This window comes from Pseudonaja textilis, chromosome 1, assembly GCF_049901715.1.
Source record: "Pseudonaja textilis isolate UNSWEBS1 chromosome 1, rPseTex1.2, whole genome shotgun sequence".
Taxonomy (NCBI): Eukaryota; Metazoa; Chordata; class Lepidosauria; order Squamata; family Elapidae; genus Pseudonaja; species Pseudonaja textilis.
Window position 1 is genome coordinate 112,974,520 of NC_141990.1, and position 24,757 is coordinate 112,999,276.

Sequence of the window (24,757 nt, forward strand, 5' to 3'; positions counted from 1 at the left end):
CATAAAATTCACCGCAGAAGAGCAGAATGAAATGGATGCTGCATTCTTGAAGTGGATGATGGGATACCACATAAAGGTGTCTGCCCTCTGGAACAACCTCAGCCAGATCACCCTATATTTTTCAAGCTAAGTACTGCAATGGGTAGATAGGGCATGAGTGAGCATATTCTTTTTTATGCCCTTCCCTCAGATGTGCTGAAAAACACAATACGTACTTCGGGTGGAAGAGAGAGACCATTTTGGTACGTATGGATAAATCAGGCCCCAAAACCAATAGCAAAAGCCAGTGATCTTGAATGAGGAGACGCCCTGTAATTTGCTATTGGCATCAGAGCTCCTTCGAATTTCAATCTTTATTCAAAAATTGTATGCATTTAAGCACAGGGATCATCACAAAGACGTTTAGACCACATGTAAACAAAACAAACATTGGCGAGACAATCCTATGCAATCCACAACTTGAAAAGAAAAGTAAGCTTTTAATTCTGCATTTTCCCAGGCTGCTGGTAGTGGCTGGGAGAAGCAAACTCTTCCTCTCCCTCTCCTCCCTCCCCCCTCCCCCTCCCTCCCTCCCTCTCTCTCTCCCACTCCCTCTCCCCCCCTCCCCATTTCTACTTACCAGTTTAGTAGTAGAAAGGAATTTGTTTGGACATGAAGTCTAGACACTGTGATTGTAAAAAGAACAGGCACACTTGGTAATCTCTAGGCTGATAGGGAATATTCAGCTAAAACTATGTATTGCTCAGGAAAGGGAAAATTAAGACATAATTAAGAATCTTCCCTTAGTCGGTGAAAAATTACCCAAATTCCAGAGTGCATAATGTTTTAATTTCATAATGAAAGACAGTGATCAGTCCTGTGTAAAAATAAGTATCCAGAGCAGAAAAGATGTTAAGGGCTAATCCACATGATGACGGTTTTCCCCTTTCCCATAACCAGTTATCTTGATTTTGTGTCCTGCCTTGATCTTGTTCAGAATTCAAAGCCAAGCAAAATGGCACATTTGAAAGCATCTGTCTCTTTCACAAAATGGCCAAGAAAACCCAGGGAAAGGTTTGAGTGCCTGTGCAGCTTCAGAAGTTGCCACCAAACTGTCAAACTGAAAAGGATAGAAAACCACTGCTAAATGTATAGGGGGTAATCATAGTAAATTAATTATTTAGCTAAATTTCATATGTAAAGTTATTTGAATTCAAATGAATTCAGTTATTTAGTGATACACACACTAATTCTTTCATTCTTTTCGGTCTCTGTTTCTTTCTCATATGTGTGTGTGTGTGTATATGTGTACACACACACACACATACATATACACATATACACGTATACACACATACATACATACACACCCATTCACACTGTTCATAAATACATATATAATCAGTGCCGGCAACAGGACTAAAGTGTTCAAGAATATAGGAAGGTGTAGAGTAAATAAAATTAAGAAGAATTATGTTTTTGTCCTGGTCCAATTTATGCTTTGACTCTGACCTGCGAACATTTATAAGGGTGCCATGACTTGCTACTCAAGGGCTGGATGTGGCTCTCAGTCTAAAATACTTGTCCATTAACCATTTGACATATAGGACATGACCAGGCTGAGCCCAAGTGGGTGGTAAATTGTATCATAAGTCATGAGACCCAGTGCAGCCATGAGAGATCTAAGTCCAGCCCAACTTGAATGCCTTTCTTATCTCCCACTCATTTCCCTTGATACATCTTTATACTCGCTTGAACTGCCAGGATCTCCTGATTCCCCCAGTGCTTGACATGGCCTTGTGTCTTTCCTTGGACTTGGGATGGTTTTCCTGCCAGAGTCTGTTATAAAGATGCTTCTAACACAGGGGTGGGCAAACTTTTTGGCTCGGGGGACTCATTGACTTTTAAAATTTGACAGACGGGCCACCACCTGATGTCGAAATGCCTGTCATTACAAGTCAAAATCAAATGAATGCAATCATTCAATCATTCACATCAAACCTTAATTCTGCACCAATCTTCGGCGGACCGGATTAAAAAGACCAACGGGCCGGATGTGGCCCCTGGGCCGTAGTTTGCCCACCGCTGTTCTAACACCATTTAGCATAATGGTTATGACATTGGAGGTTTTTCATTTTAGGCTCATTTTCTGAGGATGAGTCCTCCAATAAATCCATGGAACTGGAATTTTCACAGCAGGCGAAGGAGATTCTCTAAGGAGATTCTATGTGTAGCAAATACGGAAGCAGTCTGCTTTCAACAAGGAAAAAATAATAATGGCAACCAATGTTATAATTGTTTGGGTATTATATATCAGTAATACTACGAACACTAATGCCTTACTAATGCCATGTACCTAAATGGAACTTACTAATGCCAAGTATCTAAATGGAACTATGACTAAATGCTACACCATGGAGTAAAAGCTTAAACAAAAAATGAGTCAGTCACGTATTCAATCAGCCATATTAAAGAGTTCCTAACAGACGTATAACTAAAGAATTTTTTGATCAATTTTGAGCTACACTTTCTTTTAAATGAAAGGAAGAAATTATGCCCAGATTCCATAAATATGGGTGGTGTAATTGTGTAACATAAAGCAACAGGTGCTTAATAATAACTAAGAAAGAAAGAAAGAAAGAAAGGAGGGTGCTTTGAAAATGAATAGCAGAGTATTTAATGTCAAGATGTTTGCAATGTAGAGAGTTTTGATTACTCACAGAAATTAAAAACAGTGGCTGATATGAGGAAGAGAGAAAATAAATCTTAACTAAATATTTTTATGGTTTTCCAAACCAGTTGTACATTATTTTGATGTAGCTTGAATCAATGTAAGCAATTTTTTGAGTGAAAAGTAATATGGAAAAACATTGCTTTTTGCTGCTTAGAAATTATTATTATTTGCATGTTTCATATTTTTAACTGTTGTTTTTCATTTTACTTTTTAGAGCGCTATTAGATATCCCTTCTTACAACTATTAAACACCAGGACTTAGCTCCTAAACATAATGCACTGTCTATAGTAATCTAAAGTGAGACGATCTATCTATGAGTTCAGTTCCCAGCAGTGGGCTTGGATTGGTAATACATTGTTTCCTAATGAAACTATGACTAAAAATACCCCACAGGATGTATGAAATTGGAGAAATAGGTTCTCCAATAGTTGGTGGTAGAAGTCATGTGAACCTCATACGTGGGAGCATGAGAAAACATAATAACACCAGCAGTGGTGGGATTCAATTTTTTTTAATACTGGTTCTGTGGGTATGGCTTGGTGGGCATGGTGTGGCTTGGTGGGCATGGCAGGGGAAGGATACTGTAAAATCTCCATTTGTTTCCTACTCCAGGGGAAGGATACTACAAAACCCCCATTCCCTCCCCACCCCACTAACCTGTTTTCCAGCTCCATTCTCCTGTGCAGGGCAACAAAAGTACATCCAGCTAATCAGCTGGGACTCGGGAGGCAGAGACTAAATGGGGGCAGGGCCAGTCAGAGGCGGTATTTGCTGGTTCTCTGAACTACTCAAAATTTCCACTACTGGTTCTCCAGAATTGCTCAGAACCTGCTGAATACCACTCTTTCATTCATTTTATATAACATTGTAATCACCCCTCAAGTTTAGTATTAAAATATTGTAGGAGAAGGATTGGCAGAAGCAGGGAGAGGGGGTGAAAAGAGGGTTCACCCTAGAATCACTATGTAGCTACAAACTAAACCCAACCCCCTCTTCATTGTCTTTGATCCTACCTAACTCTAATCAGGTGCTGATCTTTAGTTGAGAAAATTCTTGTGCATAGGATTTTACCAATAAATCAGTCAAATTGAACCTTCATGCCTTTTGCATCTGATAAATATCCATCGTAAAATTTTTGATGACTTAACAATAAATGGCTGTGTGGATATAAAATAAGTGCAATATGTATTTTATACAATTATAAACAGTCAAATAGAATATGTGTCTGTCTGTCTCTGACTCTCTGGGTCTACATGCATATTCTAAACTTTGTTTTTTGTTTTTTTAATTTGGCCACCTTCATTCTCTATTATCCCTCTGAAATAGGCTGATCCAATCAATAATGTTCATGTTGTCTTTAGTAAACAGCTTTCAACATAATTTCCCGGCATGGAGGTTAGCTGATGGGAAAAGTTGTAACTGTTGACTTTACATTATATAGTTAGCTATTAACGCAAAGGAGCTCTGACATTAAAATAAAAAGGAAAGGCTTTTAAATTGCTTAGATGAGGAATATGAACTGGAAGGATTTGCTGACAGTTTTGACCAAGAACAGCCAAAAAATTGGGAGCTTGTGGAAAGAAGCAAAGAAGAAAATCTGGCATTATATTGCTTTAAAGATGTCACTGATTTAAAGACATATCAAAGCAGGACTGTCTGTTCAGGAGACTAAATAAAACACACAGTACACGTTTATTCTATCAGAATAACAGTTTAATAAAACGTGCAATACTGCCCATAATAACAGCGATATTAGCCAAGAGGAGCATATAATACAGATGAATCAAGTGATTACTGGCAGCTCTAATTGGAATTTATGAGCAAAATATACTTCGTGACTGGGCACAATCTACTGCTTACACTAAGATGATAGTCAGAGGGGAAAAATAGATCTATATGTACAAGGAGGTTCTTGTCCTACCAAAGAGCAAAAGTAAACATTTGGACAAGTGTTAAAGTCCAGCAGAAACTGGACCATATTGGATCATATTGCATGTGTAAAAGTGAATGGTAATTACTTCTAGCTGGGCAAAGAATAGAAGCTGATAGAATTCTACAATCTGTATTTCTTCTTATTTTGTCAAGGGGGATGAAGTGGTTGTAGTAGAGATTTGAAAAGAGACAATGCTAAAGTTCAAGAAGACCAACAGCTTCCGGGGATGACTGAACATGGGAGGCCGTTGAGTTACAACTGACAATTGTCAACCCTATTTTGTGAGTTATCAACACTAAACTACCAAGGTGCTTTTTATTCTTCATTTAACTCTGGCCTATAGATGTAGGTCTCACAAAGTCTTCTGCTGACCTATTTCTCAATCACCAATGGGAAGTGGGGAGGAGGAGGTCTGTGTGGTTCCCAGAGAGTGACAAAACTCTTGGCTTCTGAGCTGTGATGGTGCAGTGGTTAGAATGCAGTACTCCAGGGCTAACTCCACTGCTCACTCCAGGAATTCAATTCTGAGTGGCTCAAGATTAACTCAGCCTTCCATCCTTCCGAGGTCGGTAAAATGTAGACCCAGATTGCTGGGGGCCATATGCTGACTGTATAAAGCAACATAAAGTGGTATATAAATCTAAATGCTAGTGCTAGTGCTATTCTCTGATCATGGGCCACAATAACACCATCCATAACCAAATCATATTACTGTTCTATGATTTTGACCACTTTTTATTTTATTTATTTGTATTCTGTCTTTATTATTTTTACAAATAACTCAAGATGGAAAACATATCCAAACACCTTCCTCCTCCTATTTTTCACACCACAACAACCCTGTGACATGGGCAGGACTAAGACAGAATGACTGGCCCTAAGTCACCCATCTGGCTTTCATGGCTAAGGCAGGACTTGAACTCATGGTTCCCTGCTTTCCAGCCTGGTGCCTTAACCACTAGACTAAGTGGGTTAAGTTTTGTCCCTTAACACAGCTTTCCTCCTATTAAAGGCATTTGTCTTTTTAAAGTTGCTATGCAGAGATAAGGATGCCATGCTGCTTCAGCTGGCCATCCTAACAACAGCTAGCTTACTCAGGGCTCAGTCCAGGGGGGGTTTCTACCAGTTCTGTTCACCTCTCTAGAACCGGTAGCTCTGAAGAGCAGTAGACATAGAACCGGTTCTATGTCTGATGATGTTTTTGCCCACCTGCCCACCGGGGCTCTTACCTGATCTTTTTTTCCTGATTTTTCAACTTCAGCTGCCAAAGAGGCACAGCTGCAGTTAGAAAAGCAGGAAAAGAGGGCTGATTCAAAGGCTGCTTCTCTGCAGGCAGCTGCTGATGAGGATTTACAGGCGCACGGCTCGCAGCCTGCAGGGAAGCTCGTAAATCCCGAACCGGTAGTTAACCCTGTCGTATCCCACCCCTGGCTCAGTCATTTGATGGGAAATGTGCCTGCTGGTTTTCTCTCAGTTGAATAAGAGCAATGCAGCTGTGAAAATAAGAGAAAATAATGCTAAGTAGCATCAAAGGAGGATTTTTTAAAATATATATATATAAATGAGATTATAGAGGAGGTTATTTGCTTTAGGAAGCGGAGTTTTTTCCACATATAATTAACAGTAAAAAGGGAGTGTCTATGGAGATTCTCAGTTATCCAGGACATGGTTGTCCCAAATGTGCTTTTTCAAGAGCCAACTGGCCATTCTGTTTTTTCTTTGAAGACATTTTGCTTCTCATCCAAGAAACTTCTTCAGCTCTGAAGAAGCTTTTTGGAGGAGAAGTAAAACATCTTTAAAGAAAAAAACAGAATGGCCAGTTGGCTCTTGAAAAAGCACATTTGGGACAGTAAATAAAACATCTAAAGGAATTAGGAAGAAGTGCAAATGGCTCCAAATTTCACTGCTTAAAAACTATTAACTTGAAGGTTAGCTGTTGCTAGGAAAGAACAGCTTGCCTTGCAAATTTATACCCAAACAGGTGTCTACAGGTACTTGTCACACTGAAACATAACCCTTTCTTTTCCTGTCCAGTTGCCATTTCCCCTCCATCCAGTTTTGGTGTCTCTGTTTTCTATTCTTCCTTTACCAACGTGATAGTGAATGGTTAGTACCAATCAGTTATGAGGATCAATGAATTTTGTAAATGCCACATCTTGTTTTATACATAATTATTTTTAATCAGTAATTAACATTGTTTTTGGCACGTTGCTGCCTTTTTCTAATCCCCTGGGAGGTATAAAAAAGAACACTCCTCGTTTGCACATTCACTTGTTGGCTTTTATGTATCTGTGCAAAATGGGGGAGGAATATCTTCAGGGTGGTTTCAGTTGGAGTTGGCAAATGAAAGTGGACAAATTGAGGAAGCTGAACTTTGCATAGAATGTTACACTGTTTATAATCTGTTGTGTCATCTCTTCCTGCATATATATATAGGTATATGGGATTTTGTCCTGTTGAATAAATGTAACAGATTAGACTTTCATCTCCTATTCTCTCCTAAATGAGGATGGCAGTGTTCAATTATAATATTGAGCCAGGAATCTTTAAACCATGATTTTTTTAAAACAAACCCCATTATGGGTTCTATGCCCAAAACAAAGACATCATGTTATGGGTTCTATGATGTGTGAACTCAGATAAAAAATTGAACATACGATTCTGAGTACTCCTGCTGGGAAACAAATGTGATGATCACAATGAAAAACAGAATGCCACCACATAACTTGGAAATCACCTTAGAGATACTGTATGTAGAGACACTTGTGCTTGTTGCTATAGTGACAAGGCCTCCTTCCTCTCCTGCCTCCATTTTGACCACTTGCTTTTCATTTTTTTAAACCTATCTGCCCATTAGGTCGTTTTCCACAGTTTCTTCCCCAATTTCTGCTCTCTGGAGCAACCAAAGCAGAAGGATGGGATATTCACACCCAACCGCAACTGCTTGTTTCATCCACTTGCTTCTATCACTAGTACCTCACACCTCTTTGTTCAATTTCAACAGAATCTTCCTTTATTACCACAGGTTCAGTGAATTTAAGACATCCCTCCCGAATTGGCAGGTATGTGTTTGTGTATGTAATACCTTCTTCTATTTTGCTAAGGGTTTGCAAGCCACAAGAAGCAAAAAAGGAAAAAGAAATATGAGGAAAGGATCATTGCAAAACTGTAAACATTCAACTGAAGTCACAGCAGGAAGCATATTCCTTATCCGTTTCTTGAAAAATATCAATATCTTTCCAAGTACCACTTTATATAGTTCCTCTTGATATAGAGTTAGCAAGAATTCAATGTTTATCAAGGGAAGTGGTGATCGTGATCTCCCTTTGGCCTTATCTTCTCCTAACATAAATATTGGATTAATGTGCAGTAACTGACCATTGGATTCCTCCCAAAACAAATATCAATATAGATAGTTGGTCTTTTAACACAAGCAAACCAGGACTGAAAAGACGTTGAATTTCCATCTGTTACTCAGCATCAGCTAAATTTTACCTTACAATATTGGATAGTAAAGAGAACTAATGTTGAATTAGTTAATTTTCCAGAGGCAATAGTACTATTATTTGTCATTATTTAGGCACCCATCAGCAAGAATCCAAATTTTTACAAACCAAACCAGAGAGATCTGCTTCAATGCACATAATTCAATGTGTAGCATATCACAGATTCCACAGCTTTTTGTGCATGCTTCTGGAATTGTTGGAAACTTTATTCCAGGGGTCTCCAAACTTGGCAACTTTAAGAGTTGCGGACTTCAAATCCCAGAATTCCCCAGCCAGCATGGTGCAACTTCAATTCTACAGAGGAAGGAAGGAGGGGTTTGAGTGGCATGGGGAGTTCTGACACTGATATGAGCAGCCATCCAATGACCTTATCACCTTCTTGGGGTCTCTGCTTATCAAAGTTGCTTTGAAGTGGGAAAGCTAACATTCCTTTGAGTGTCTTACTTTCTCTGCTGTCAAGCAGTTAGAAGCTGTCACTTGCCTCTACTTTGTACAAATGGATATGCTACATTTCCTCAAGCCCTTAAACTTGCATTTAAAACATCTTTAGTCAAGGATTAAAGGAAGTTCACCCTATGCAGTAAAACATGTCTACCCAAAAGTTCCTAATAGCTGTAAAGCAGTTAACAAGCAATTTCTGAAAGTGATTAAAGAAATGTGCAAGCCCAGTGTCCTTTTCAAGGCACAGAAAGCTCTGTGGTTTGAGCAAGATGGGTATTCTCTCATCTCTCAGAGCTTTAAATTTGCTGGGGATTGCTGTGATGTGGTCTCTTCATGAGGAACAACTGTATGGAGCACTTGTGGGTGATCTCAATTTCTCTTACTGTCTGAAGTGGAATTAGGAAGAGCTGATCTTTTATTACAACAGGCTCAGTTGTCTTCAGTTCGCTATTGTTTTTGGAATAAGCAGATTGAATGATTAACTTAATGTAAATCTAAAAGCGCATTGACTTACATTATATGTGGGGGGAAAAATTAAAAGGGCATAATTGATCAATGTGTTTTTAACCTCAAGAAAATTAAGCCCTGACTTTTCCTAGAAGTTTTCACCTCAAACATAAATGGCCATTTAGAAAACATAAGGGCTGGGGGTTTGCATCACCACAAGCCACAAATAAGCAAACTGTATGGTGGATTAATATGTGATGTTAACCTACTGTTTCTTCTGCATATCATTTAGGGAAGAGCCTTTTCCAACCATATTGGAAGATGTTCCAAAATTAAACCTATTACTATACTCAACAGTAACTCCTCCCATAGCTGATCATAAGTAAAGGTCACCTCCTAATGGCTAATGATAAGCTTGAACATACAGTGTTTAATTTTGAAATACAGTGAGCATGAAGAAATGCAAAACTGATTTCCATATTGCAGGTTCATTATGAATGTTGGTAAGTTCAGAAAGGAATATCAAAGAAGAATTCAAAAGAGATTAAAATGCCCTCTTTGCATGTCTTTGCTATACACTTAGCAGCAACACACCATCTTTCCGTTCCATATCTCAGAAGAGCTTGCACATCTGACCCAAAGGTGGTATTCAGCAGGTTCTGACCAGTTCTGAAGAACCGGTAACGGAAATTTTGAGTAGTCCGGAGAACCGGCAAATACCACCTCTGACGAGATGGTGATTTTACAGTATCCTTCCCCTGCCACACCCACCAAGCCATGCCCACAGAACCAGTAGTAAAAATATTTGAATCCCACCACTGATCTGACCCCTTGATTTATGATGATTCCTCCTCTTAGCTCCTTGATGTGGCAAGGATGCACAATGAAGATATAGCCGTCTACTGCCCAAATTACATTATAAATGTAAACTGTAATGTACACATGTAAAATGTGAAGTGTTTGACAATATTCCTAAAGCTTCTTTCAAAGTTCTTGGCAGAAGACTAGGCATTTATCCTGAAGCAGTTTCAGAACAGCTTCAAATAGAAATCTAAAAAGAAAGATTCACAAATGTTGATTTAAACAAAAGTTTATGGAGATTTTCAGTCATCCAGATCAGGGTTGTCCCAAAGGTGCTTTTTCAAGAGGCAACTGGACTTTCTGGTTTTTCTTTGAAGATGTTTCGCTTCTCATCCAAGAAGCTTCTTCAGAAAATCCAGTTGCCTCTTGAAAAAGCACCTTTGAGATTTAAATAAAAAGTTTTAGCAACCCTTGGATACCTATGATTTCAAATATCTGATGCTTCAACTAGATATAAAAGTTTTAAAAATCTACAAGTATTTTAAAAATGGTACTAGTAAAGGATGAGCTAAGTCCAAGAATTCTTTCATGCAAGATCAGTTTGTTGTACAATTGGCAATGTCATTACCAATGTAGGGCAGCTTAATATATGCATTATGTCTAAAAGACCAAGTTGCAGTTTATGCATATTAACAATTGGAAAAGGCTTGGAGTTATGGAAATCAATATTTATTGGAGCCCTTGAGCCAGAAAGCACAAGAATAAAATACATAGGCCTGTAAATAATAGTAAGTGGCTTGTCATTACCTTCTTCTACACACATCCACTTCATGGTCTGTTTCTATTGTTTCCCTCTGGGAGGAGGTTTAGAAGTATTTCTAGCAGGACTTCCAGATTCTATAACAGCTTTGTTCCCTATGCCATCCGTCTGGTAAACCTGCAAGATTTGTTTCTTTTGCCATGTACATGTATACATCCGAACAAGACTGTGTTGTTTCTCTGTGTCATATAATATATGTGGGTACATGCATAATTTCGTATTTTTTGTATTTTGTATTTTTATTTATTTATTTGTTTGTTTATTTATTTTGTCATGTTTATGTTTATATTAGACATGGAGACCCTTTGAGAGCTGTATGCCACATAATTTCATTTTAATGTATGCCAATCAATGCACATGCAAAATGACAATAAAATATTCTATTCTATTCTATTCTATTCTATTCTATTCTATTCTATTCTATTCTATTCTATTCTATTCTATTCTATTCTATTCTTCTTAGAGCAGAGAGAGAATGACCAGCCCAAGATCACTAGCTATCTGTGTTCCCAAGCAGTACCCTAACTTCTGATCTCACAGTTTCTAGCCTGGTACCTTAACTTGTACATCAAACTTTGACTTTACAAACATGCAGTATGAATAACAAAAGCTAGGCAAATGGATAGGAGCAGAGAATCAAGAACTGTACAAAATATCAAGAAAATGCAAGGTAAGTCCTATACCAAAAGGACTTTGCACTCTGATTCAGGTGACCCTGAGAGCACAGATAACCCCACCCCCCAAGTAGCCTCAATGACTCTCAGAGAGAGTGCCAACAACCAGATGACTGCAAAGAATATAGGAATATAAATCCTTCCATTCCCCCCACCCCTTCAGTCAGAACTGAAGAAGCTTCTTGGATGAGAAGCAAAATGTTTTCAAGGAAAAAACAAAGAAGAAGAGATTGGACTGCCATTTGTCAGAAATGGGGTAGGGTCTCCTGCTTGGGCGGGGGGTTGGACTAGATGACTTACAAGGTCCCTTCCAACTCTGATTATCTGTTATCTGTTAAAGACTAGTTGCCTTTTGAAAAAGCACCTTCGGGACAACCATGACCTGGATGACTGAAAATCTCCATAGAGCTTTGTTTAAATCAACATTTGTGAATCTTTCTTTTTAGAATTCTATTTGAATTCTAGAATTTCCATAGAGATCCTACACCAAAACTTGCTCATGGACAAGAAAAGGGAAACAACCCAAAGCAAGATGGTCTGCATGGAAACCCAATAGTATTAAAGAATACCAGCTGTGTAATGGAAAGAAAACCATATGTGGATGGAGAAAAGCAAACAACCGATTGTTTCAGAATGTTTGGGAAAATATAACAACAAAGCCCAATGGAGCATGATATCTTCCTACACATGAAACCGTAAGGTTAAAAAAATGGCTTTCCTAGTGTGAAATAAATAACAAAATCACATTAAAAGACATTTACCTTGAGATAACCAGGTAGCCCACTCCCATTTTTTCTCTCTCTACAGAAACTATGATAATTTTGTAAGTATCCCTGTAATTATAAGCAGGGAGTACTTATCAAATTTAGCATTTGCCTGAGATGTAGCTTGTCCCAGTCTGCCTATTAAAGATCATGAAGGATAGCCTCAGTCACCCCGTTTTGTGTTAGGAATAAAATCAGTTCAATAAAATTGTAATACCACTTCAGTGGGTCCAACAAAATTTCACAAACACCCTGTAGAACAAGAATTGAGAACAGGTTTCTTCTTGTTCCTGTCTGATCATAGTTCACAACCCCTGAACTTTAAAACCAGAATGGCAAAAATTCATTTTTTTCATGGGTGATGATTTTGGGCCAGTAATTTTCTCTATGAGAATCAAATAATGCACAGTCCCTTGTAAACCGGCCTGACAAAGGGTTGTTCCATTTTGGTCTAGTGTTTTGTGTGAATCCAGCCACTGTGGTTTCTAAACTCAACCAACAAACCAACCAACCAACAAACCAACCATGATATGTGTAGCAAATCAATATAAACCAGCATTCTACATTCCAAAGATAGGAAAGAGCCAGTTTGAGAGCCAGTTTGGTCCAGTGGTTAAGGCACCAGGCTAGAAACCAGGAGACTGTGTGTTCTAGTCCTGGCTTAATCATGAAAGTCACCTGGGGCGAGGCACTGTGTCTCAGCCCAACTCACCTCACAGGGTTGTTGTTGTGAGGAAGATAGGAGGAAGAAGATATGTTCAACACCTTTAGTTATTTGTTAATAAAGTAAATAAATAAACACAGTAAATTACATTAAAATAAATGCTTTGCTTCCAAGGGACCATTTAACTTTATAATGAAGGAACATCACTAAATTCCTATAGGCCAAAGCCAGATATTCCTAATCATACAAGAGGTCAGAGAGTTTTGAGAAAAAAAAGGGGGAAATGAACACTAAGATTGACCTGATATTATTAGTTCAATATCCATTTTATTTAGAGAAACAGTTGTATATATTCCTCATTATTCAGAGTGCCATCACCTTGGAAAGTTTAAGAAGTGCCCCAAGGGGATATGTTTAGTACTTGTCTGATTTTGGTAAGAAAATCATTCAGCCTGTCCAATTTTATCATTAGAATGTAAAATTGCTAATCTTTCACAGATTCAGACTGCTGGTCTTTGGCTCCTTATCTTGGCTTCGTGAAACATTACGCTGTTTCAGATGGAGGAAATGTTAAGAAAAACAAAAAAATAAAGCAAGAAGAAAGAAATGGATTCTTGGCACCCTTTCAAGCCCATCTCATTTTGCTCCTTGCAAGTGGGGACATGTTAGCCAGGAACAGCTGTTAATCCAAAATAATGCATTTTGTTTTGCAAAGTAAATAAACGATCACTTCCCAATTCTTCCTCTTATGCCAATGCAAGGCTCTTTTGCAAGCAGATAGGCACCTAGACTCCTTTCCAAGGAAGTGGCTTCCTGCTGAGAAGATTGTTCCCATTATTAATCTTCTACCCCAGCAGTGCCATGATGAACGAAGTGACCTGGGAGTTTTGGGGGAGGCCCTGCCTGTTGAAAAAAAAAAAAAAAGCATTCCAGGTAAGCAGAGCCATAGCAACTGGCCAATATGCCCCAGCAGATTCAGAATTTGTCACAGTCAAGAGATTGAAAGTTAGGCTGCACATTGTTTTTTCTTCTTCCCGAATGCCATCTGCCAGGAGCTTTTTTGATCTCAATAGTTCTTCATTCAACGCCCAGCAGCCTGAATAAGTGGGGATATAAAAAATGTATCAAATGACTTCGCCTTTAAACTTTTTTCTGTTCTGTTCTCCAGGTTGCTTTTCTCCTAGCTTGTTCTTCAGTGTCATTTTTTTTCAACCTTCTCTTTTTAAAAAAATAACTTTTTCAGATACCTTTCAAGGGAGAATTCTAATTAGTGTGTGGAAACATCAAAACTAGATTGGTGGGTGCATTGCCTTTCTTTTCCTTTTCTACACTTAGGGAAACATTCAGTCCTACAGCTAAACATTTACCTAGTTTCTTATCCTCAGTTTATTTCAGGTCTACCAACTTCTGTCTATCTATTAGAATTGTGAAAACAACAGAGTGGCCCATGAGTGTACACAAAGATAAGAACAAATCCCTTTATAAATTTCCTTAACTGTGTTGATGTGAAGTCATGTATACAGAGGCTTCATTGTGCAAAAGCAGCAAATGACCTCAGGGTATTTTTTTTTTAAAGTATGCAATTGATTGTATTATTAGATTTAACCTTTCCGCATCTTGCAACTTGGAAATACTATATGTTCATTTTTCCTTCCTTCTCTTTTTCTTTCTTTTTTTAAAATCAGAAGATCTGTCCAATAGTTTATGTCCAGCTTAGATGCCCTTTAGTAAACTTGAACGGTAATCAAAGTCCTAAAGAAACTTGTCTGATGACATTTTCAACAGAATGAGTCACTTTTAAACTTGATAAAAGGGTGTGTTTTGCTGTCCAGAAGTTTATCGAGATCCTGGGGGAGAGGCATACATTTGCATTTCTTATCCTGTTGGAGAAAATTATATACATGTGTGTGCGTGTGTGTGTGTTTATATGTATATATATATGTGTGTGTGTGTGTGTGTGTGTGTGTGTGTGTGTGTGTGTGGATGTGTATATGTGCATGTTTCTGCTAATGAAAGATAAATAATTCCATATAATCAGAAGGCTGTCCTGTCTGTTTAAAAGCAGTATCCCCTGTACTCCAAGAGTTTATTGTGGCCCTAATTACAGACGTCTGGGGAAAGGAATGAGATCCATTGCCAACACTTTCCATAAGACTCAAGAGAAACATTGTCATTTGGGTTACACTATACGGCTAACCTGCCCTGAATTCAACTACTTCTCATGAAAAGCAATAATTCTTCTCTCCTCTCAATTGTAGGTACTAAGATGGGATGACAGGAAACTTTTTAGAAAAAATCTAGATAAATTTTGGCACATTGCTCCTCCCTTGATAGCCTAGCAAGAGAGGAGGCAATACCAAAGATCCTGCAACTCACTTTTTTTTTTTAACAAGAGGGGATTAAATAAAAAATAAGGATTATTGAATTAAAAGGAGAGACAAAGATGCATGGCCCATAGCAGGAAAGTGACATACCTTCAAAAAGTGTGTTCAGGAGAAGGCTTTGTTTTGTTTTGAATACTATCAAGAGTTACACTTCTTAAAATAAACTTTGCACCAGTTCTTCATACATGTCCATGGAAACTTATTTGTGATTTAGAACAATGTCTGAAATATTTAAATCCCTCCTGCACACACAAAATCTAACATGTAGCTCAAGAGGTGAAGAATTAATCAATTTCCTATCATTTCACAAGCATTCCAGCATGAGCTGTTTCATCAAATGTCATGGACATTTGTAACAAAATGGCCTTTTGTGGTATATTGCCTAATAAACATATTTTGCATGCCATTTTCTTAACAACTTCCCTCACCTTCCATGTGTGTTCTCGAGTTGGGAATATTTTCAGTTGGATGCCAATGGACTCCAGCAGTTACATACCCACGTAGGCTTTTGTGGTTGTCATTTACATTCTTAATGTAAAAAGGTGCTTCATGTTGTATGTCACATTTTAAATCAGCACGTAATTTTTCTCATCCTAAGATTTGTAGTTTTGAACTTTCAGTATAAGCCAGGGGTGACAAACGCATGTCATCACGGTGGTGTCATGGGACATATCAGGATTTTCCCCCCTTTCACTAAACCAGGCATGGGCATGGCAGCGCATGATGCATCTGGCCCATGAGCCAGGAGTTTGACAGCCTTGGTATACACTACAGAGTTATTTCACCACACAATGATTGTCCAGAGTTGTCAAGAGCCAGTCAGTATAGAAATAAAATAAAATATTTATTATTATCTGGATGCTGGGCTAAGACTAAATATCCCAAATACATTAAAACATACAAGTAAATAAAGAAGGAAGGAAATTCCTTTAAATGTTATGCTTGTGAAAATACTATCGTCTAATCAGGATGAATGTAACGTTTTCTTTGTTCCCATGAGAACAGATGAATGGCTATGGAAGTGGTCAAGAATTATAGTCCCTGCCATTATGAATCCTATGAGAATCAACTCTTACATGGAAGATATGGCTTCTTTGGGTGTGGTGTTTAATTTCTAAGACTCCCTGTACATATTAGCCACAATAGGGCATGGTTATCTAACACTCCTGTAATTGGGGAAAAGTGAGAAGCCAGCCCATGTGCTCTGTGCAAGACAGTAAAGTGTTAACTCCAGCTGTCTCTCATAGTAGATGTCTTATCTCTGTCTGCAATTTCACGAGAGTTCTTCTGAACAAAGAATGAATCCATTGCAGGGGATGTACACGAGGAAGTGCTTCTGTAACAAAGGAATATTTCTTCCCTTAGGAAAAATGCAGTTTGCCCACCTGTCTCAGCTAAATGCTCTGCTGAATGTCATGGGTGTGGGCATAGCAGTCTCTGGATGATGGAGTTCACAGTATCTTGGTTGTGAAAAGTCCCACTGCTTCCCCCCACCCCCAACGGTGCCCATGATTGGGACTTTTTAAGAAACATGATGCTCCTAGGGCAGGCTTCAAAAGTTTTAGCAAAGGGTTCTCTGCCCAGTTGCTGGGTGGGCATGGCCTATTCGGCCTCCTGCGGTGGGTGGGGGGAGCATTTTTTACCTCCCCGGGCTCCGGAGGCTCACTGGAAGCTGGAAATGGGCCCATTTCCGGCCTTCCTGAACTTTTGGGAGCCCATTTTTCGCCCTCCCCAAGCCTACAAGAAAACCCTGCACTTGCCTGCATCCAAAACGGGCCACGTGAGGACTCCTGGAAGGGGCATAGTGGGTGAGTGGGGCCAGCCAGGAGTGGGATTTGGGGGTTCTCTGAACTGCACAGACACTTAGCTGGGGGGGGGCTCCCAAACTCCTCCCACCCCTGGCTGCTCCCTACCTTTAATCCAAAGCGGCAGTTGAGACGCTAGCATTTCCTTAAATATTGTGGCATTTCTGATTCTCGGCGCCAGTGGCCATGAAACATGGCAATACTCCTGAAGGCCTTAATCCTTGGGCACATTTCTTCCATCATTTTGGAATCTTAAGGATTTTATCTCCCACAGGTTATTTTTCCTTGTCTTTTAGAAATCCACTCCAAACTCTCCTACTCATATTATTAGCACAAACCAGTTTGCATAATGTATCTTGTTCTGTATGTGGTGGGGGCTGCAGGGTGGAGAACAATCTGAAAAAAGTTTTGCATGATCAACTTCAATTGGATGCAATGTAGGATGTGGAAAAGCAGGAGCAAGGCACTTCTGACCTTCAAAAGTCTTGCTAAACTACAAATTCACATTGTTTGATTTTGAATGCCCTTTATATCTTAGTAAAACATTTCCAGACTACAAATTTATTACATTAGCGTCATTGCAGAATCCTCTTTTTTGCTATGGATAATTAATTTGCTTTCAAAAGGTGGGGATGTATAATTTCTAAACATCTTCTGATTGAATAAATAATACAGTGTTATTTGACTAAGATAAGCTGCCCCATTATGCATGTCTCTATGAAAATATTGTTTCATGAAATCTCCACCTCTTTTTTTTAACAATAAAAAAAGGCTTAAAGAAATCTCTCCAGACTGAACCTTCAGTTTTCCAAACAAATAATTTTCTGGGAATTGGGTTCTTTTCCATCAGAAGAAAAAAAAAATTCCAATATTTATTTTTATTTTTTATTTTTATATAAAATATCTCTTTTGCTGAACAATGTGGTTCTAGGTTTTTACATTTCAATACAAACATTTCAATAAAAACTTGATCATAATTATATATTCATCTTTTGTATTCAGTTTCATATTGTATCATTACTTATTCCATTTTCCTTTCAATATTTTCAAATATTCTTATATTCATTACACTTATTTTATCCAATTCCAATTCATATCATAACTTATTTCATTTTTCTTTAAACATTCTCATATCTTGTTTTACACTATAATCTAAGATTCTTATTTCATTCCCATATTCATTACACATATTTACTTTTAGCTGTCACATTTGCACTTTTATTACATACTATTATTCTAAATAATCCAACAGTTGTCCTCTTTAATTGTCAATTCGAGTTTGCCACCCCTTTGCCTTATTCTTCACCATTTTTTACTCTTTAGATCCTTATAAAGATTTACCATAATATAGTCATTTTTAATTATCACATTCTACATTATTAACAATAATCTCCTGCTAGATATCACATTTGCATAACTATAATGATGTGGGAAAATACCCGAACAAAGCTGAATACCATACATACATACATACATACATACATACATACATACATACATATATTTTCTTAAGTTTTCGCGGGTACTTACATGTATGGTATTTAGCTTTGTTCGGGTATTTTCTCACGTCATTATAGTTGTGCTTTTAAAGTTGTAGCAATGTTCCGGCAGAATCTCATCTGCCATCATCAGGCTTCTGTATAGTGTTTGTCTGTGAGTCAGACTTTCACAGCCGTTTCTGTTTTAAATTTGGCGCTAGCCTACTGCTGTGCCAGAATGTTTTTTCTTCATCCTGATTAGTTGGGAGTCTTGGTCTTTGTTTATTGGTCTTGGAGTTTGCTGAGTTCTGCTTGATTGGTTTTTCTAATATCTTCTTTCTGTTTTGTGGCTTTTTTTGTCTTGATTGGCTGGCAACATTGTGTTTCCTGTATTGGAGACTTTTAGTGCAGCTTGGCTCCGAGTAAATGGATGGCTATCATTTATTAGGAAGCTAGGTTTCATTTGGGTGCCTGGCTGGCGTGTGTTTGAACTGGAGGTATAGGGAGGGGGAGTCTGTTTGTGCCCAGGTGTTTGCCTGGCTTGTGGTGTGGCGATTTTTTTGTTTGTGAATGCAGGCTTCCAGATAATTGACAGTCTGGTGGAGTCATCTCTTCTATTCATGCTTTCAGGTCTTTTTTCAATCTCTATGGCTTCTCTGATAATTCTGTAGCTGGGGTTTTCTATAGTGGCTAGGGTTTTGGTGCCATTGAAGTTGATGCTATGACTTTCATATGCTGGACTAGTGAGGAAATGCGTTCCAGCTTTTTTACTACGTATTTGTGTTCATCCAGGTGGGTACTTATTCTTCTATTGGTCTGTCCAATGTATGTGGCAGGGCATGATGCACAGGAGACTTCATATATGACTTGGTTTTCCAGGTCAATTTTATCTTTGGGTTTTCTTAGGATGGCTGCTATTTTTCTGTCTGTTTTGAAGGCAGTCTTGATGTGATACCTGTGTAGTATCTTACTGATTTTGTCTGTAGTACCTCTTATGTAGGGCAGGAAAGCTGTTCCATAGTCTTTTATATTTAATTTCCACAGTCAGTGTCCATAATCTTTGTTTCCAAGTTCCTTCTGTTAATTTCTTTTTCAACTTTTTCCCAAAGTCACCAAATAATCCCAGGGCAATTGTTTTACATATCTTTTTTTCCTTGTAATATCCTAGTATTTATCTTTTCAGGGTTTTTATTTTATTGTAATGGAATTCCTTTTATTTCCGTTCAAATTCCAGTTTTTAAAAAGATAAAGCACTTTTCAAAGAGTCACTGAAATTTTTCCTTTACCATTAGGTGGCGATCTCAGTTCTGTTTCCATGTTCCACCCTTTCTTTTCCTTTTTTCCTTTTTTAAAGCTGTTATTAATTTCACTAATTCAAATTATTAGCTATTATTTCTTTTTAATACATTCAAATCCAGCATTTAATTATGCCTATTTAGTGCCAAAATCCAAATAATTTTCCAGTTTAATTTCTAAGCTATTTATAGTCTAATATTTTCCTCTAAATTATCCACCTCCAAATTAATTCTTTTCAAAGTCCAAAGCCAATTTCACAAGTTTTCAATTTTCTTCAATCTCTCTCTGGTTGCCGCTTCTACAATCTTTCATAAAAATATTCTTTGTTTCTTAATTTCAGGGTATCTTAATTTCTATGTATTTCACCTGGTTCACACACAGCTTCACCGCTCCAGCACAGTCTTAGTTTCCCAGATTGACTCCCATCCTCACAGTAGTTATTTTTGACCACCGTTACAATTTGTCTTCAGAGGGGGTTTTACCTTGTCAGGGAGGGGAGATCTGGCTCCCCTTGACCCTCCAGGTGGTCCCCCTTTTCTTCACTGACCTTCCAGGGTGGTTCTGGTCTCAATCAGGACCCCACAACAAGCGAGCATAGACGAAACTGCACATAATTGCGGATTCCTCTCCGATGCGACGGAAGTACAACCGGAAGCCCAGAAGAAAATACTTTTTGACAATTAAATTTATGAGTGTGCACTGGCCCTTTTACGTAGTTTTCAAAGTAACTTGCTTCTCTCTTTCCCCCCTCCCCCAAATGGATAAAATATTAGGAAGGAAAACAGAACAAAAATCCTACACTTTTAGAGTTGGTAGAAAAAACTATCTCAGCTGGTGTAAAAGACTGAGTCGAAAACGATTAGAGATTTTTTTTCTATGTTAAAATCTGTTATTTCTGTTTTGTGTATATTCTTAGCAGTCTGTACTATTGAACAGAACTCCGCTTTTGAATGGCTAACATTGAAAGGAATGGAAATCAAGATGCTATTCCAGAGTGAGTAAGGTGCCAGATTTCCTTGAAACAATGTTTGAGCAATCTTGCTAGATACCCACTGTCCGATATTGGCAATAAAATATGGAATATATTATTTCAGACTTTCAGGAATATCTTTAATTTAACCTTCCAATAAAGAAGGACTAGATCATCTGGGTGTGCTTCTTGTCTGGACTACATTGCAAGGCTGACATTAATTTTGTAAGACTGAAAGTTTTTGTCCGCTCTTCTCTTTTTAGCCTCCAGAAAACCAGGAGGTCTCTTCTGAAATGCTTTCTATTGCTTTGCCCACCACCTGCAGACCTAGCTGTGTCTTATCAGACCAGACTGTAGGTCTTTCTCCTGTCCTCCACAGTCATTGTCACATAACATTACTTTCCTACTGCAAGGCACCTGTCAAGAGAATGTCTGGCCTCTTTACCTTGATGACAAGAATGGTGCCATCCCCATGTGCTCAGAAGTTTTGGAGAAATATTAAAAATTAGATTTTAAATATAACAAAACAAAATTTAAAACTTGAACCTGAAACCTTTCTGCTAAGTATGAAAGATTTAAAAATGGAGAAAAAATATCAATATTTAATTTTGCACATCATAACTGTGGCCAGAATAACCTATGCATAAAACTGGAAACTGTCTTTCATTCCTTCAGAGGATATGGTAATTAAAAAAATACATGAATGTGCTGAGATGGATAGCCTAACCAAATTGTGAAAAAATAAACAAGATAGTGACTATTATGAAATATGGAACATTTGGTATGATTTGTTAAAGAAAAGGTAATATTTTATATTTGGATAAGTTATGGAAATGACAGAAGATTTGCATTTAATTATAAACTATATAGAGAAATTAAAACATTAAAAGAACAAAGGAGTTATTGTAACAAGATCACGTCAATAATAAAGATAAAGAAAAAAAAACTTAACCATTGCTCAACATACACTGTAAAATGTATGTATGTATATGTGTATATATATATATATGATGAACACTATACAGATGAACACTATAGAGAAGCCTGATGATGGCAGATGAGATTCTGCCGAAACGTTGCTACAACTTTAAAAGCACAACTACAATGACGTGGGAAAATACCCAAACAAAGCCGAATGCCATACATGTAAGTACCCACGAAAACTTGAGATATGTAGGCATCATCCTTCCAGTTACTATAGTTTCCCTTGTGAGTAAAAGCTTCAAGGACTGAAAGTCAGGATTCAGGCCCTAAAAACAGTAGCTGATCTCACTCATAGGGCAGAAGAGACAGAAATGGATGTTTAATCTAATATAGACAGAGGTATTCCAGACCAGCAGAAGTCAGATCAAAAAATGGCTTTGAGTATCATTTGGAGAGAAAGGCAGGAATTCTACTAATTTATTAAATAATTACCTTCCTAGCTTCCTTCAACAACACAGTGCTGCTCAGATTAGCTTGTAGGCCAGCCCACTCTTTTCTCTCTTGAAACAAAATAAAAGGGATGTGTGTAATTTCACAAAAGAGGTCCTTCCAACATAAAAGTACCACATGCCAAGCTGCCCCACCACCAAGAGTTGCTTTACAAAATAAGATGGTATTAAACAAAACAAACCCTTACAGCCTTAACAATATCCATATCCCAAACACTCTTCTTCTCATTCTTAATAAATTGAATTGTTCCTGCCATCAGAGTCAAACTCCCCAAACATTTCTATAAAAACACTTACATTGGCAGAATACAAGGAAGCTGGATAGTGACTCTGATGTCAGGTATATAGCAAAGTCGATGTATTCCCCTCCTTCCCCTCACTTTCTTGAGCATAAAATCAGTGGGGTGTCAACTCTGAAGCTGACCTGACTGAGGCCATCTTGGGGGCTTCAGCATTGTTACAATGGAGATGACGGGGTAATAGAAAAAGCTGGGGTTTTGTAGCCAAAACAAAATAGTTTCTCCTTGGAATCAAGGACATTCCCAGAGGTGGCTGAACAGGGGAGGAGTGAAGTTACCAAGTAACTGGGCAGCACCTTGATTGGACCATGTGACTGATTGTTTGGGGAAAGGGGGGAAACTTTTAGTTTTAATTCGGTGAAAACTGTGGGAACCTTTAGAGTCAGTTTTCAATGGTCTGTGCCAATACGATATATTCAATAAAACTGTTCTTTGAGGAATATGCCTGCCTCTGAGTTCTGTTTTGCTATGGATGTATTACTTGGAACCAGAGGTGGTATTCAGCAGGTTCTGACCAGTTCTGGAGAACCAGTAGTGGAAATTTTGAATAGGTCGGAGAACCAGCAAATACCACCTTTGACTGGCCCCGCCTCCATCTATTCTCTGCCTCCCGAGTCCCAGCTGATCAGCTGGGTCTTCTTTTGTTGCCCTGCACAGGAGAAGGGAGCTGGAAATCAGGTTGGTGAGGTGGGGAGGGATTGGGATTTTGCAGTATCCTTCCCCTGCCACGCCCACCAAGCCACACCTATGAAGCCACACCAAGCCATGCCCACAGAACCAGTAGTAGAAAATTTTGAATCTCATCACTGCTTGGAACCCTGACATGGGGTTTACAGAGTTAATTCACAGCCTCTTCTTATTTAATCTTCATATGCAAGTAGGAAAATTGCCCTGCAATTCATGCTCATAGACAAACTTTTCCCCTAAGTACATTGGCAATTCAAGGCAAATACTGTAATCTGAAATGGAAACCTAAACACTTCTGGAAAAACCAGTTTTGTCCCAAAAGTGTCAGCATTAAGCTGTGCTCTTCATAATATTTGGCAACTAACTGTGAGATTTCAAACAGAATCTTTCCAACTCAAAAATATCTTGCCATAATCTAAAACTGATTTAGAAATTTAATGTAGGAATGTGTATGTATATTAGAACTGGCCAAATAGGCCTCACAGCTCGTACTCTTGCTTATTTGTTTAGCGACCGTTCAAAGTTACGAAGACACTGAAAAAAGTTCCTTACAACTGGACCTCCCACTTATGACAATCACAGCGTTTCCCCCACCCCACCCACCCCATGGCATGACTAAAATTTGGGGCCTTGGCAATTGACACGTACTTACAATAGATGCCAAATTTACGAAGGACATAATGGCACGTGGTCTCTTTTGTTGTTGAAATCCATAGGAATGAAAATGTGTGGTAACAAAAGGACAAAACTCAGATTGAAATAATTCCACCTGACGAAAGTCTAACAAACGAACAGGGAAAAGCAGCACAAGCACGTAGATTAAAAGCACTGAAGCACAGAATCTATGTACACAAGTTACAAAAGTATTCCCAGGGGCCAGTAACTTGTACTAGAGGTCAACACCATAAAAAGTTGCTTTGAAACCATGTTACCTCATGGCAGCAAGACTATTAATTTAGGGTTTATTGCTGGAAAAGATAGAAGCCTTTGCAAAAGCCAGCAAAGTGCTTCATTACAGGCTATCATACTGACCCAGAGCCCCCTTGCTTTCAGCATGGAGAACATAATTCATGTTGCATTTCATTCCTGGCTAGAGGAGTCCACAATGGCAAGAACTGTGGTTTAATTACATCCTGTTGTCTCTTTCTCATTGTCCCTTTGTTGCCATGTCCATCTCCATTTTCGTCATGGGAGTCACTAACGGCTTGATTCCACAAGTTTATTCAGAAATGAATTTTAGCAACTATGGTGGAATTGACTGGAACATAATGACCATAAAAGGCTGTATCCCTGGCCTATATTTGTTTAGGACTATTTATTGGGCAATCTGTGGCCATTAGAAAACCCACTTTTGGTATCACTACCGCAGAGGTGGTATCCAGCAGGTTCTGACCAATTCTGGAGAACTGGTATTGGAAATTTTGAGCAGTTTGGAGAACCAGCAAATGCCACTTCTGACTGGCTCCACCCCCATCTGTTCTCTGCCTCCCGGGTCCCAGCTGATTGGCTGGGTCTTCTTTTGTTGCCCTGCACAGGAGAACATAACTGGAAATCAGGATAGCGGGGTGCGAAGGGAATGGGATTTTGCTTCCCCTGCCATGCCCACCAAGCCATGCCACATTCACCAAGCCATGCCCACAG

At 38.6% G+C, this 24,757-nt stretch overlaps 1 long non-coding RNA gene across 1 annotated transcript in view; it reads right to left on the bottom strand.

The window, feature by feature from the left end:
* Positions 1-23,895, bottom strand: part of LOC148127773 (uncharacterized) — a 107,007-nt gene extending 83,112 nt beyond the window's left edge. Inside the window, exon 1 of the long non-coding RNA XR_015739827.1 lies at positions 23,769-23,895. This is a non-coding gene — a long non-coding RNA (uncharacterized LOC148127773). The remainder of the gene's footprint in view (positions 1-23,768) is intronic.
* Between the last annotated feature and the right edge of the window lie 862 nt (positions 23,896-24,757).